General features: G+C 40.1%; 1 long non-coding RNA gene across 1 annotated transcript; it reads left to right on the top strand.

Moving 5' to 3' along the window:
- Window positions 1–1,057: 1,057 nt before the first annotated feature.
- LOC134555093 (uncharacterized) lies at window positions 1,058–12,499 on the top strand. Its single transcript, XR_010081370.1, has 3 exons — window positions 1,058–1,229; window positions 1,947–2,028; window positions 11,225–12,499. It is a non-coding gene; the product is annotated as an uncharacterized LOC134555093 (long non-coding RNA).
- The last annotated feature ends 469 nt before the right edge of the window (window positions 12,500–12,968 follow it).

The following is a 12,968-nucleotide window of genomic DNA, read 5'->3' on the forward strand; positions in this document are numbered from 1 at the left end:
AGAATAAAGTGACTACTGAATGAGGTTTGCAGAGCTGTGCTGAGGGAAACTGCAGTCAGATCTGACTGGAGGAGGTGGAACCTGGAGCCAAAGCACCCACAGCTCCTCTGGGTTCAGGTGGGAGTGGAAAATGTTCCTTCTGGTTGTGTTCCTGAAGGCACAGCCCCTCACTGCAGGATTTGTTCTCCTGTCTCTGCTCAGGGACCTGTGTACATCACAGACAGAAGGAGGGACTGAGGCCCCCAGGAGCCTTTTCCTCCTGTTCCTGCCCAGCTGAGTCAGCAGGACCACGGTGGAGGCTCTTCATGGTTCCTGAAGCAGAGCTTGTCACGGGGCAGTAGATCACTGCCATGATGCACTGCTGGGTTTTTCTGGCATGAAGCAATTGATTCCCGATAAAGAACCTCAGGGGCTGTCTTAAATCAAGGTACAAGAACACATACAAAGCTTTTTACTGGTCAAAGAGTACTTACAGGACTAAAACTTGGGGACCACGCCCTTCCCTCCAAACCACAAATATCTTTTTGGCCAAAGATGCCAAGGTGTGTTTGAGCCTTGCTTCCTTACACTGGTCAGAAAAATCTTCCTTGGCCTCTCAGAGAGGATCTGGGCATTGTTGCTCAACAGCACAACTGGAAACAGTGGCCCCAGGCACTGCAGTGAAGCAACTGGATCTTGTTTTGCACAACCCCAGCCTGTGCCTGCAGATGGCTTTGTGCAACCGTAGCTGTCCCAGGATGATAGGCATGATTTGTGTCTTATATTCCCATAAACCTATCAGTGGAAGGAGTTATTAATGATCAGAACCCATCGTTATCAGCAATCTGCTGGATGCTCAGTCCATTGATTGCCTTCAAGAACCTCTTGGAGAGGTGTAAAGCAGGAGCACAGTCACTGTTGCATAATGAAACGATTATGTAATGAACGTGTAATTTATGTAATGCATAAATAACGATAGTTGCTGCCAAATGTTAACTGGATGGATCACTAGAGGGCAGATTATAATCCCTGCTGGGTCCTTCCCTGCTGGCTCCCTGTGGCACAGGGAGGCAACAGCTCCCAGCAGCAGGTGGGGAGCAGAGGGACAAACTCCCAGCCTTTCCCAACACAGCAGAGAGCAGGGACAGGGACACACAGCCCAAGGTCAGCAAGTCAGCTGGAGGCTGCATCCTTCTCTTCAAATAAAGGGGACCTGACTTTTAGCAGAAATATTGTTTATTGCTGTTTCTGTAAGTATAAGAATGTGGCTTTTTATCTGGTTCCCAACTTGTGGCAGAATCAAAGCTCCAATCTATTAATAGGAGCAATAGGGTACTATTGCTCATTGTATGCCAGAATGTTTAAAGGATCAAGGCATTTGTGATTATTTTATAACCTTGCTGGCATTTAAATATGTACCATATCTCCTCCTTTTTGGTTTGTTTTTTCCTTTTCCCTTCAGAGTTTATGCAAATATATATATTAGTGTAAACTTTTCCCAGGAGCAATTTAAAAGAATTTATATTTTAAGCTCCCTTGAAGCCCATGTCCCAGTTTTGGTTTTGGTGTTGTCATAAAGCCATCCTACCTATCCACAGCCAGAACAACCTTGAAGGGACCTGCTGTGTGCTATTTAACAGAAACAAACCAAAAAAAGACTTGAATGAAGTTTGAGATCAAGACAGTTCTCGTCTATTCCTCCAAACTGTGGCATGATGATAAAATCAGTAACGTTTCAATTCTTTGGATTTTTAAAGTAGAGAGAGACTAAATATAGACATGGAGGCCTCTCCCTCAACCTGCTGACCCTGAACCAAGTGACTGCAGGTTACACTGACAAGAGCCCCATTGTCCTTTTCATTAATCAAACCCACTGAGCCAGGTAAATCTTTAAACAAGATGAATGGGCAGCATTTTTAAAAAGTAAAATAATTCACTAAGCTTTGGATGTGTTTCTCTTTAATTAGTTTGATGAGCACAAAGTCTGAAGCCTTGTCAAACACCCAGTATTAACTTCTGGTGCTGACCTAGAAAAGGAGCATTGCAGAGGTAAGAAAATGGGCAGGTGAAACTAAGTGAATAAGAGATCTTTTTTTTTTTTTGTGAAGGCCTTTTGCCAAATGAAAAGAGTCATTACCACAATGATACTTCTAATTATACTGTCATTAGGGTACTAGTGCAGGTTCCTATGGTGCATGAAGCTTTCCCTCTTTCAACAACTTGATCCAAAAAGGGTAAAATACAGGTATTAACCCTTTCACTGGGAATATTCACAGCTGGATATTTAAGCAAGCTAAAAGAAAGTATTTTATTTCATAGTCAAGTCATAATATCATTGATGTTTCTGGAAAATAAACAAGGGTTATTCTTTTACGGGAGGAGGGGTTGTTGGTTTTTGTTGTGGTGTTTTGTTGTTTGTTTTTTTTAATTCAAGTAGTAAACAATACTGAAGAGTAAATTACCTGGCCACTGTGCATTCCTGCCAGAGGCCAAAGATGAAGAAATGATGGTGTGTGTTTCTCAAAGTAGCCAAAAGGGAATGAAAATGTGTTTTATGATTGATCTAATTGTTGCTTGACTGGAAAATGTGGGGTGAAGATTCTGGCACTGAGTTGCCCAAATCATTGAAAGGAGCCAAGAGCAGATAATGCATCAGGCTGCAGAGAACAGAGCTGTTCAAGGTCACTTTCAACTCATGAAGCAGCTGTTTAATCTATGAAGTGAAAAATACTTGCATTTTTTATGACTTGCAATCTGCAGGTTATGCTATAACATAACCTCAAGGCTTTCTCTTTACTTTGGAGGACTGGATGTTCAACCCCTGTATCCAAAATGGATACAAAATCAGAAGCAGCTACAGCCCAAGGTGTTAAAAATTAGATTCTCTTAGGTGTTTTCACCTAGTGCTTAAATGGTCCTAGGCTTTGGATCCCAGGTCCAAGTTGACTCAGCATCCTTGTCTAAAACTTGCTCTGTCCAGGGTACACAGTGGATTTCTCACAGTTCTGGATGAGTTTTGGCTCATGTTTTGCTCTTCAGGAGCAGATGGCAGGACCTTAGCCTGTTCTGGCAGTATGGAACAAAATCCTGTCATCTTCAAGGTGACCAGAGCAGGGCTCTGGAACCTTTTGGGTTGCACATGCACAGAGTCACTCAGGGTGTTAGGTAGGCTGGAGCTCTGCCATCAGACATCCCAGTCAGGGGCTGCTCCAGGACATCCAAAAGTTAGAAACCTTTCATCAAAACAAAGGGAGGGATGCCTAGAGGAGGGAATCTTGGAGCTCTGAATTATCCCCGAGGCAGACATCCTAAATGTCGGGAGAAATTAGAGTTTTCAGTAGAAGGAATTGAGCAGGGCCAGCAGATCAGAAACCACAACAGCAAAACACATAAAGGCAAAAGGAGAATGGGCAGCCAGGAGGGGAGATAAATTTCCACAAAATGGGGGGAAAATAACTCTGTTCATGTATCCCTGGCTTTTTGTGATGCTCGGCCAGCGACTCTGCAGTTCCATGATGCAGCTCATGGCAGTTTGAAGTGAGGATGTGGCCACGGAGGTTTTGTGGATCCCAGAAGCTTCTCTTTGATGAATAAGTAGTTATTAGTTCTTTTGAGACTGGGTACCATTTGGATAATTGCTGAGTGGACTGTGACCTGAAGTACTGATAAACTGGAGGGAAATAATTCAGAATTCTTTTCCGTTTTACTCCATACTGCTTTTGTTTCATGTTCACACAACTCAATCTAAAACATGAATCATTATTTTCATAAGAGAAATCATAATAGACATAATTTGAAGGGAAAAAAAGTAGTAATACTTGTTAATATGGGCAGAATTCAATTAATAAAACACCAAACCACATATTGTGGCTGATTTATTTCTAAAATATCCTCGTTTCTATTTTAATAGGCAAAATATGTTGCCTGTTGTGGTCAGTGTTTTAAAGACAGCAGGATTTATGCCTCCTGCCCCTTTTTTTAAAATCTTTGCCATTATCCACAACTTGAAAACAAAGGGCCTGGTCCTTTATGCCTAAGAATGGTGGGAGTTCTGTTTAAAATCACGTGTGACTTCATTTATGAGTGTAAAGCAGCACTGGCTTACATGATGTTGCAACATTGCTGAGCACAGAAAAGAGACCTTTCCAAGAAACATTAAAAGAATAAAAAATCTGGGAAACTTACTCCAGTTCTAGCCTTTAGTAAACAGATTTCCAAGTGGAGGAATTGCAATATTGCATTCAGCATGAACTGCAAAATTACCTCAGTTATCTCCAGTCATTTGTTCCTGTGTAGTTAATAAGTACAAAATATTTTCAAATTTCATAGGCAGTGTTTGTCTTTGTGGGGCCTCTGCTGTATATAATCTCTTCACAAAAATACAGTTTAATAAAGAACACTCAGATTTTTAAAACATTTGTATAACACCTGTGTTTTGCTGATGCTTATAGATTTTTGGTGATTTTACTCCAACTTTTTTAAGTGAAAAGGAGATATGAAACTTATTTTTGACATAATTAGAAACCTAAAATGGCAGTTTGCTCACTGAAAACTATATCTTGGAGTTCTTTTGCAATACAAGTTAATTAACTGGATTTAGATATTTGCAAGATGATATATTTAATGGGATTACTGCTCATATAATGTTCTCAGTGACTGATCTGGATTCCAAGCTCGGGGAACAGAATACCGAATTTCCAGCTCTTTGAGAGTTAATGTTGTGTTAAGAGAAAGTACAACCTGAACCCCGTTGTTGATGAATGGTGGGGTTATTCTGGTGAAATGGAGCTGGGGCCTACAAGGGCTGCACGAGGCAGATGCGGGAGCGGCATTCCTGCGGGGCTGGGGGCACGGGGACACCCACACCTGAACTCCTGGCAAGTTCAAGGCAATTGCAGATCTCATCCCAGCATAATGGCCCTTTATTCAGCCCCTGTCTCCCAGGCAGGATCAATTAGATGCTCTGGTCTGCTCGGAAAATAAACGCTCGTGTTTTCGTTTGCGTTCAGGACGAAAATGAGGATGCGTTTCCTCGCTGCCTGCTCCTGCCGTGGTTGGAAACTGCTGTCATTTCACTCTTTCAAAATATTGTCTTTTCAATTAAAAAAAAAAAGAATGGGGAAAAGTTAAATGATAACTTGCTCTGGGCAAAAAAAATACAGTAGACCTGACAAAGAATATTCCCGCGTGCCAATATATCCCACATTAGTGTCTATCTACTTTTTAAGGCAAATATATTTCTGTGTGTCAATTTGGTTCACTACAATGTAAGAGTTTTGCTCACAGCACAGGATTTCTCTAATGAATATGATAATTTAAATCTCATGATCAGAGTACTACTTTTTAAAGAAATTTGAACATTTTTTGTTTAAGTGCTATTAAGTGTTTCAATATTAGCTCAGTCAAATAACTATTAGATTGGGGAATCTCATTTTATTGGATGCCTGTGTAGCTCTACAGTTCTTCTATATTGTAATATTTTTAAAAAGTAATTCATAAGTAAAATGATAATTCATGTTTAACCAGCATCAATTTTAAAATTTAACCATTGTTCAAAAGCTCCAGAGAATTCAAATATCCCAACATTTTTATTTGTGAGACTAATTTTAATTTTAAATTTTGCTCAAATGAAGTCTAAAAGAATTAACTGGATAAGATCGTTCAGTTCACAGTGCTCATGCTGGAATGCAGACAAAAATCCCACAAAGAGAGGGAGATACACACCTGCATTTTCCCCAAGTCAGAGGTAAAATACCATTGGAAATGATGTGGTCTGGGTTTGTTTATGGTTTTTTTCCACCAGTTTTAGCTAATTTCATATTACATATTTTGCCTTTTACATAAAAACCTTGGTTTAGATGTGGTTGTGTGCTCTGGTCAGAATGTTTCAGTGACACAGATGGGAAACAGAGTGAATTTACCTCACTTTGCAAAGTCAAAAGTGAGCAGTCAACCAGAGCCGTGCCAAGGCAATCTTGAGGTCTACAGTTTTGCATGATTATTAGGTTATAATTGTTCCATTCCAAGCATTTTAGTACTTGAATAAACAGCCCTTATTAAGCTAAATTTAGACCTGTTCTATTTATGAATGCATGAAAATAGGCCTGTTTATTTTTCCTGATTCGTCTGTAGTCAAGACAACTGTGAAATGTGCCCTGTAATGCAGGGCAATCACTAAAGAGACCACAGTAAATTAATAGCTTACAGAAACCGCTTAAAATATTCTCAGCTTATATATTTGTGAAGAGTTTGGGATCTTAAAAGATGATAATGTGTGATTTACCAGCAAAGGAATTTGAATTGTGCCATGGTATTCCTGTCCTGCAGCGTGATGTTCTTACTGCTGGCCAGGGCTTTCACTGATGCAAGCCCAGATACTGAATTTCCATGACTGAACACCAATGCCACTGCATGAGGGAGAGTTCATGAGCTGAAAAGGAGTTTTTTCTCAGTTCTTCAAATTATCTTCAATTTGTCCCATGCATATCCTCGCTGGAGGGAAAATAAGGGGAAAAAAAAGATCATTCAACAGCTTTTTTCCTTGTGACAGAGTGAATTTGAGAGTTTAAAAAGCCAGGATTTCCAAAAGCCAGCTGGTTGTGGAAACAGCACAGCAATCCTGAACATCCAGGAGTGGCATTTGCAGGGAAAATATGGAGTATAAAGAACATTTTGGGTGGGCAGTGTTCAGTGAATCAGCTGCCATTTGTCGAGGGCTCTGAAAAAGCACTGGTGGGGCTTTACTTTGGCTCTCAGTATGTGGAATTAGTGTTCTCCAGGATGGAGTTACAGGCACAGGCACAGATAGCAGGGAGATAATGAACTAATGCTCAGGAAAAGAAGGTGGTTTGACCAAGGAATGTGAATGAACAGGGCCAGGGACAGCAGGTCTGGTCTGATACCGGATGTGCCTGGGGAGTTTCTATCAGCTAAAACTAATAGAGCTGCTTGTGCAGGGTTATAATAGCAGGGAAAAACATATTGCAATTAACTCCCGTTAATTTGAATAGTCCATTGTTAAAAAGAAATGTAAAATGACATCAGACTGGAAGAGCTTTTAAGAGACCATGTACAAGATATGGTCTCTCAGAATATGTCATTTATCAGAACTGAAATGCTCTCCGAAGTCAGGTGTTGCCAGAATGTCTGAAAATGCTATGACAGTAAGAAAAAATATCTTTTGGAATGAACTGATGATGCTGTTTTGTCTTTTCAATTCCACTTTTAATCTATTTTTTTTCAATATCCCATTCCATTGCAAGTTGAACTGAAGCAAAATCTAGCAAAGCATCTGTGTTTAAATTAGTGTAATAATTCTCCATTTACAGAAAGAACAGTAATTTTGAGCACATTTTGGCAGATGTACTTTACAACTTTCTCCTATCTTACATCTTCTATCCACCAAAAAGTGAGAAAATACAGAGTTGCACTATTGTAATGGCAATATCTGAAAGCACAAAAAAAAAAAAAAAGGCTGCTTTATTAATCAAAGAACAATGTAATTCTGTACTAATAGCAGTTTGGAAAACATAAAATGAAGCTAGAGCATTTGTGAAATTATCATCCATTACACATATTAATTGAGAGTGCACTCCAGGAATTAATTGATCTGAGCGTGGGATCTGGCAGTTATGGCAGATAGGAATTCTCTTCTCTGAGGAGGGGGAACACGCAGTGCCAGTGTGAGCTGACAGCATTCTGGGCTCCTCAGCAACAGGAGGAATTGTTTTACCCTCATCATTTACCCTCACAAGGAGCCACTGGACATCCTTGGACCAGGCCTGGCAGCACTTTGGTATTTGCTGTCTCAATTTCAGCCCAAACAGAACATGCACATGGAGGAGCTCATTGGGAATGCATTTGGCAGCCCAGGGCAACCAGCTTTTCCCAAAATGAGAGCCTGTGGAAAGCAGTTTTCATCTTCCAAAGCCACTGGCCTTATGGAGTTCAGCACAAATAAGTTTCCAAATAATGAACCTGCAGTTCAGTTTCTGGCCAAGGCGAACGAGCACACGTTAAGTCATTCAGAAAGGAGATGAAAAGCTCACATTCAGGATGCATTAATCTGAAAACAAGTGTACTTTTGTGTCTGGGGAGTATTATTTTCATTGCCATCAATTTAGAACATAGATAGACTGTGATTCTAGCTTCACTATCAGGTTGCCCCGCAGGCTGAGACCCCTCCCCAGGCCACTCCATTTAATTTAGACTAATCTAAAGCTAAGTGAAACTTTGTACCCTCTCTGATTTCTCCTTATGATGGGGAACACTCTGATTTCCCCTTCCCCAGTGATCTGCTCAGCGTGGCTGGAGGAGCAGGGGAAGGAGAGGCACACAGGAGAATGCCCCAGGTAAGGGGAATTATTTGTGCCAGCTGACAGCCTGTGAGCAGATGGATGGCAAAAATGTTCAGCCACCTCTTCCTCAGCAGCTCTTGTTAGTTTGACTTTTACCTCACTTTTACACTGTCCTTTTGAAGGTAGCCTTTGGTACATGAGTTTTTCAATGCATTGCATGTACCAACAGATAAATCTACCAGGGAGCAGAATTAAATCCAGGGCTTTTAGTGCTCTGACACATTTCTTGTGCCCCTGCATTTGAAGTGAAATTTGATGTGGCAGGAATCAGGCCCTGTATTTTTCATGTTGGTTTCTTCATGGGTTTCTTTTTCTTTTTCCCCGAAATTAAATTCTCAGCAAACTGAAGCAAGGAGTTGGCAGAACAGGTGGCCGAGGCAGAGGCAGTGAGGACAGTGTGCATCCCTCATTTTCATCCTCTCTTTGGGAGGTTTTAGTGTTGGAAAGGGAGAAGGGCTGGATGTGCATGTGTGGAAATCTGCATGGACAGGCACCAGTTCAGGGCTGAGCCTTCATGTTCACTAAAACACAGAGTGAGCAGGGTATGGGGAGGTCTCACGGTTGTTGACACAGTCTGATATCATTAATTTGATGCAATTTGCAATCTTTTTTTCTAGAAAATATTCATTGACTACAGCTGTGCAGCTCCTTGGGAGATTGTGTCTGTGTGAGAACCTGTTTGGGACAGCATCTGATGTCTGGACAATTTTGATGGCTTTGCTGCACCTTTTCTTCTGTCTTTTAAATTTACAGAAGCTTTTGCTATAAATTATATCATTCCTTATAATTTAGGTTTTTTTGGCTCATTATTATTAATAATAATAAACTATTATTATTATTAATAATAATAATTTTGCCTTTTCCTTTTTTTTCCCTTTCATTTTGTAACCCACCAAGATTACTTTCTATGGATAAGCCAAGTGAAGAAAACAAATTTTGTCCAGTAACAATCCTCAAATGAGGATCATTCAGCAAGAAATAGATAAAGAGCATTCAGTTTGGGCTCTCAACTTCTTAAAAGAATTAAGGAGAGGCAACTGCCTGTGCTTCTTAATCTTTTACAAAGCAAAATGTTGAGAATCTGTTGACAGGCCTGAAAATATTATTTGCAGCAGTACTATTTTAAATTTGTCTATTAGTAAATTTGGATTTCTCTGTCAATAACCAATAAATAAAATATTGTGAACAAGAAATTAGGGTTAGTCTGAGTAGTACCTGTAAAACGTGTTTAAATTGAAATGTTTAATTCTTAAGATAAACAGCATAGAAATATTTAGCAGATCTAAAAAGGTACTGCTGTTGTAAATAATCCTGAAGCCTTTGGCTTCAGTGTTTCCATGAAAAAAACACCAACTGTTAGATGTGATGAAATTATTAAACTGATTAGTTCTAAATGACCTTGGATCTTAGAGGGGAAGATATGTTAAGGAAAGAGAGGTCCTAAATTTACCTCCTGGGTGCTGCTGGGCCTGATTATGTTTCACATACAGAATTGTGGTTTTCTGATTTAGGCTTGCAGTGCAAAAAAAAAAAGTCAGCAAAAAAAAAAAATCTTATTTTTGTCTAGTGGCTCACAAAACTTGCACAAACAAGACTTTTATGTGTGTGAAACTGCCAAACTGGAGCCAGGGTAGGAACTCTCAAGGGGCAAAATATTGAGCAAAAGAGAGAAATGAAACAGCTGAGTTACTACACTGACATATGTGGTACATTTACACATTTACCAACGTTCAAAAGATTTTCTGATATGGAGCTGCTCTCTTGGAAATTATGTATGTGGTTGTCTGGAGTTGCACCAGAGCTGCAGGACCTATTTTGGCTTCTCAGGCAAATTATACAGAGTTGCAATGAAGCTTATAAATGAGTATTTATCCCTTAGAGAGAAAAGTTTTTGGAGGAGCTCTGACAGCCTAGTGGGGGAATAACAAGTCCTTTGAAAACTGTTTGCATGTATTTGCCTAGGACTGCAAAGCAGTCTCTCTGAAGAAAAGTAATTTTTATTATGCTTCGTGTTAAAAAAACCCAAGAAATTATCTTGAAGCAACAATAATGTTGTTGCACCTAGTAAAGCCAAGAAATTCAAGGTTATGGCTGACACTGATCCTAATTGATAGAGCTGACAGATTTTACTCCAATCAACCACTTCCACCTCAATCATCTGAAATCTTTTATTTCAGTGAATAAGGTGTCAATTAAATTAATTAAATTAAATTAATCAGGCATGCTACCCTCACAAATCCTCCTGCATGTCCTCTCCACTCCTGGAGAGGTAAATAGACAGCAAACAGTGCTTCCTGATGAAAGACTGTCTTTTCCAAGGCAGAAAACAGAAATACTACCTCCAAATTCAGGAGAATGAGATGGCTTTAACAGAAGTGTATTTGCAGAGATTTTGAGCCTTTATCCTGGAGAGCTCTGCATGGTGGTAAGAAGCAACAAGGACTGCAGAACTCTTCTCCCATTTCATTTTCCCAGGTGTATTTATTTGATCGGTGTTTCATATTTAAATATGCAGCATGCGTTTTATGTTGAAAGAAAACTCTGCCATTAAATGACGGCAGAAGAAAACTGGAGGCAGAAACAAAGGAAACAAATACACTTGAATTATGCTGCAGACAGCATGAAAGGAAATGTCTATAAACACACAGAGAAATGAGCCTGTCTAAAAAGTGCATTGTGGGTTGATGGAAACATCACTGACAGTAAAGGAAATTACAGCAGTGGCTGTGGGTGAGCACTGAAATACAGGAACCACCAGCACCAGCTCCCCTTGGTGATCTCCATCCCCATTTTCCTTTTTTTTTTTCCCCCTCTTCCTTTAGTGTGTGTTAATAAATCTATCTTTGGAACCTTTGAGTTGAGCCTGTTTTGTCTTTTTTTCTCCCCAGATTCTATCTCCATCCCCATCCCTGCTGCTGTCCCCTGCTGCAGCAGGACTCTCCAGCCTGGTTTGGAAACTCACTGAAATCTCTCCTGTAACACACAGGGGAGGCTCTGGAGCACCTTCTGCAGACCCCAGTGCTCTGATCCTGGAAATGTCTCCCCCGGATTGCAGCAGGGGCATTTGGGCAGATACAGGGTTCACCCTCCTGGGAAGTGCTCCCAAGCAGAGCAAACGAGGCTCCCACCTTTCTGTGCCCCCATCCTGTCTCCCTGTCCCCTCCTCCTGCACTGAATTTTCTCTGGGGGTCAGGATGACACACAAACCTTCTCTAATCGTGGCCCATCTCATCCCAAAAGGACAGCTGTGTGTTGTTTCTGTGTTCTTCCTATCTATCCTTTCTCCTTTCCTTTCAGGTTGCTCTATTTGTTGCTATCACGTGGGGTTTTTTCCCATAAATATTCTCTTTCAGCTCCTGATACCTCTTTTTGTTTACCAGAGTCGTGCATTCTGCCCCTTCTCACAGTAATCTCATCACCTTCAGGTAATATGCAGTACTAAAATAGGTGAAGTCCTTTCTCTTTCCTCTGTGTGCCCAGGCCCAAGTTAAGATGAGTTCCACAGGAAAGATATTCCTTTCTCTTTGGTAATTTAAGATGGAGACTGAGAGCCAAGGGTGCAACACTTTGAGAGTAACTCTTCATTTAACAAATCCAGCTGGACTGTGAGGAGCACAGAATAAACCTCTAGCACTTTGTGAGATACTTAAAAGTATCCTGAAAAGGTGGAAATTATGCTTCTATAATCAAAAAAATACAAGCAGATGACTTTTTTCTTCTTCTTTTTTTTTTTTTTCCTTTGTTTTCTCCATGTGGTATTCAAAGGTGCAAATAAATAAAAACTGATTTCCTGACTGAGTGGTGTGACTCTGCTCCTTACTCTTAATACAATTGAAATTAAAGCTCAGAAACAAGTTAAAAGAGAAGGGTCTGAGGCTCACCATCTCATGGCTACAAACATCAAAGCTCCTCTGAGGAAGGAGCTTTTGCCATGTGAGAAATCCTGGAATTCCAAAACTCAAATATATCATTGAAATATCAGTCCTGTCACTGCAAACTTCCACCCAGGTGTGTGGTCATACCTGCTTTTGGCCAAACTTCATGTCCAAAGTCATTTTCTTTCACCAGGAAACAAAACTTTTTCCATTATACTACTAGAAGATCAGGCCCACTCATATTTACATCTGTTGTACCATTTTCAATAATCCAGAAGTCTAGATTTATCCAAGGGAAAACTTCATTTTAAAGTCTGACAACAGCTTTAAATGTTTTGTTTTGTTTTGTTTACCTGACTAGAAGTGTATGGATTTTTTAAAGTCCAAAAATATATTTTGCCATTTCACATAAAATTCCAGCTCTTGTAATGAAACAAGACAGTGAAGACTCTATTTTTTAGCTGTCTTGCCCATCAAGCAGTTACACAAGGATGAGAAGTCCTATCATGACAGCTCCAAGTGGAAGATGTATCCATGTGTCACAACTGGGGATGTGTTAGTAAATACCATATTCATGCTCTTTTAAATTTCCTAAAAACATCCAAGAGGAAATGGTGGAAATGATGCTCAGTCCTGAACTTAGCTTCACATTGTGGAAGAACAAAAAATTAAAGCTCACCTAAACACAGAGGAAATGCAGCCAATCACAGCTGAGGGATTAGTAAAAAGTGTTAAAAATATTATATGAAAGTTCTAA

This window comes from Prinia subflava, chromosome 9, assembly GCF_021018805.1.
Source record: "Prinia subflava isolate CZ2003 ecotype Zambia chromosome 9, Cam_Psub_1.2, whole genome shotgun sequence".
Classification (NCBI taxonomy): domain Eukaryota; kingdom Metazoa; phylum Chordata; class Aves; order Passeriformes; family Cisticolidae; genus Prinia; species Prinia subflava.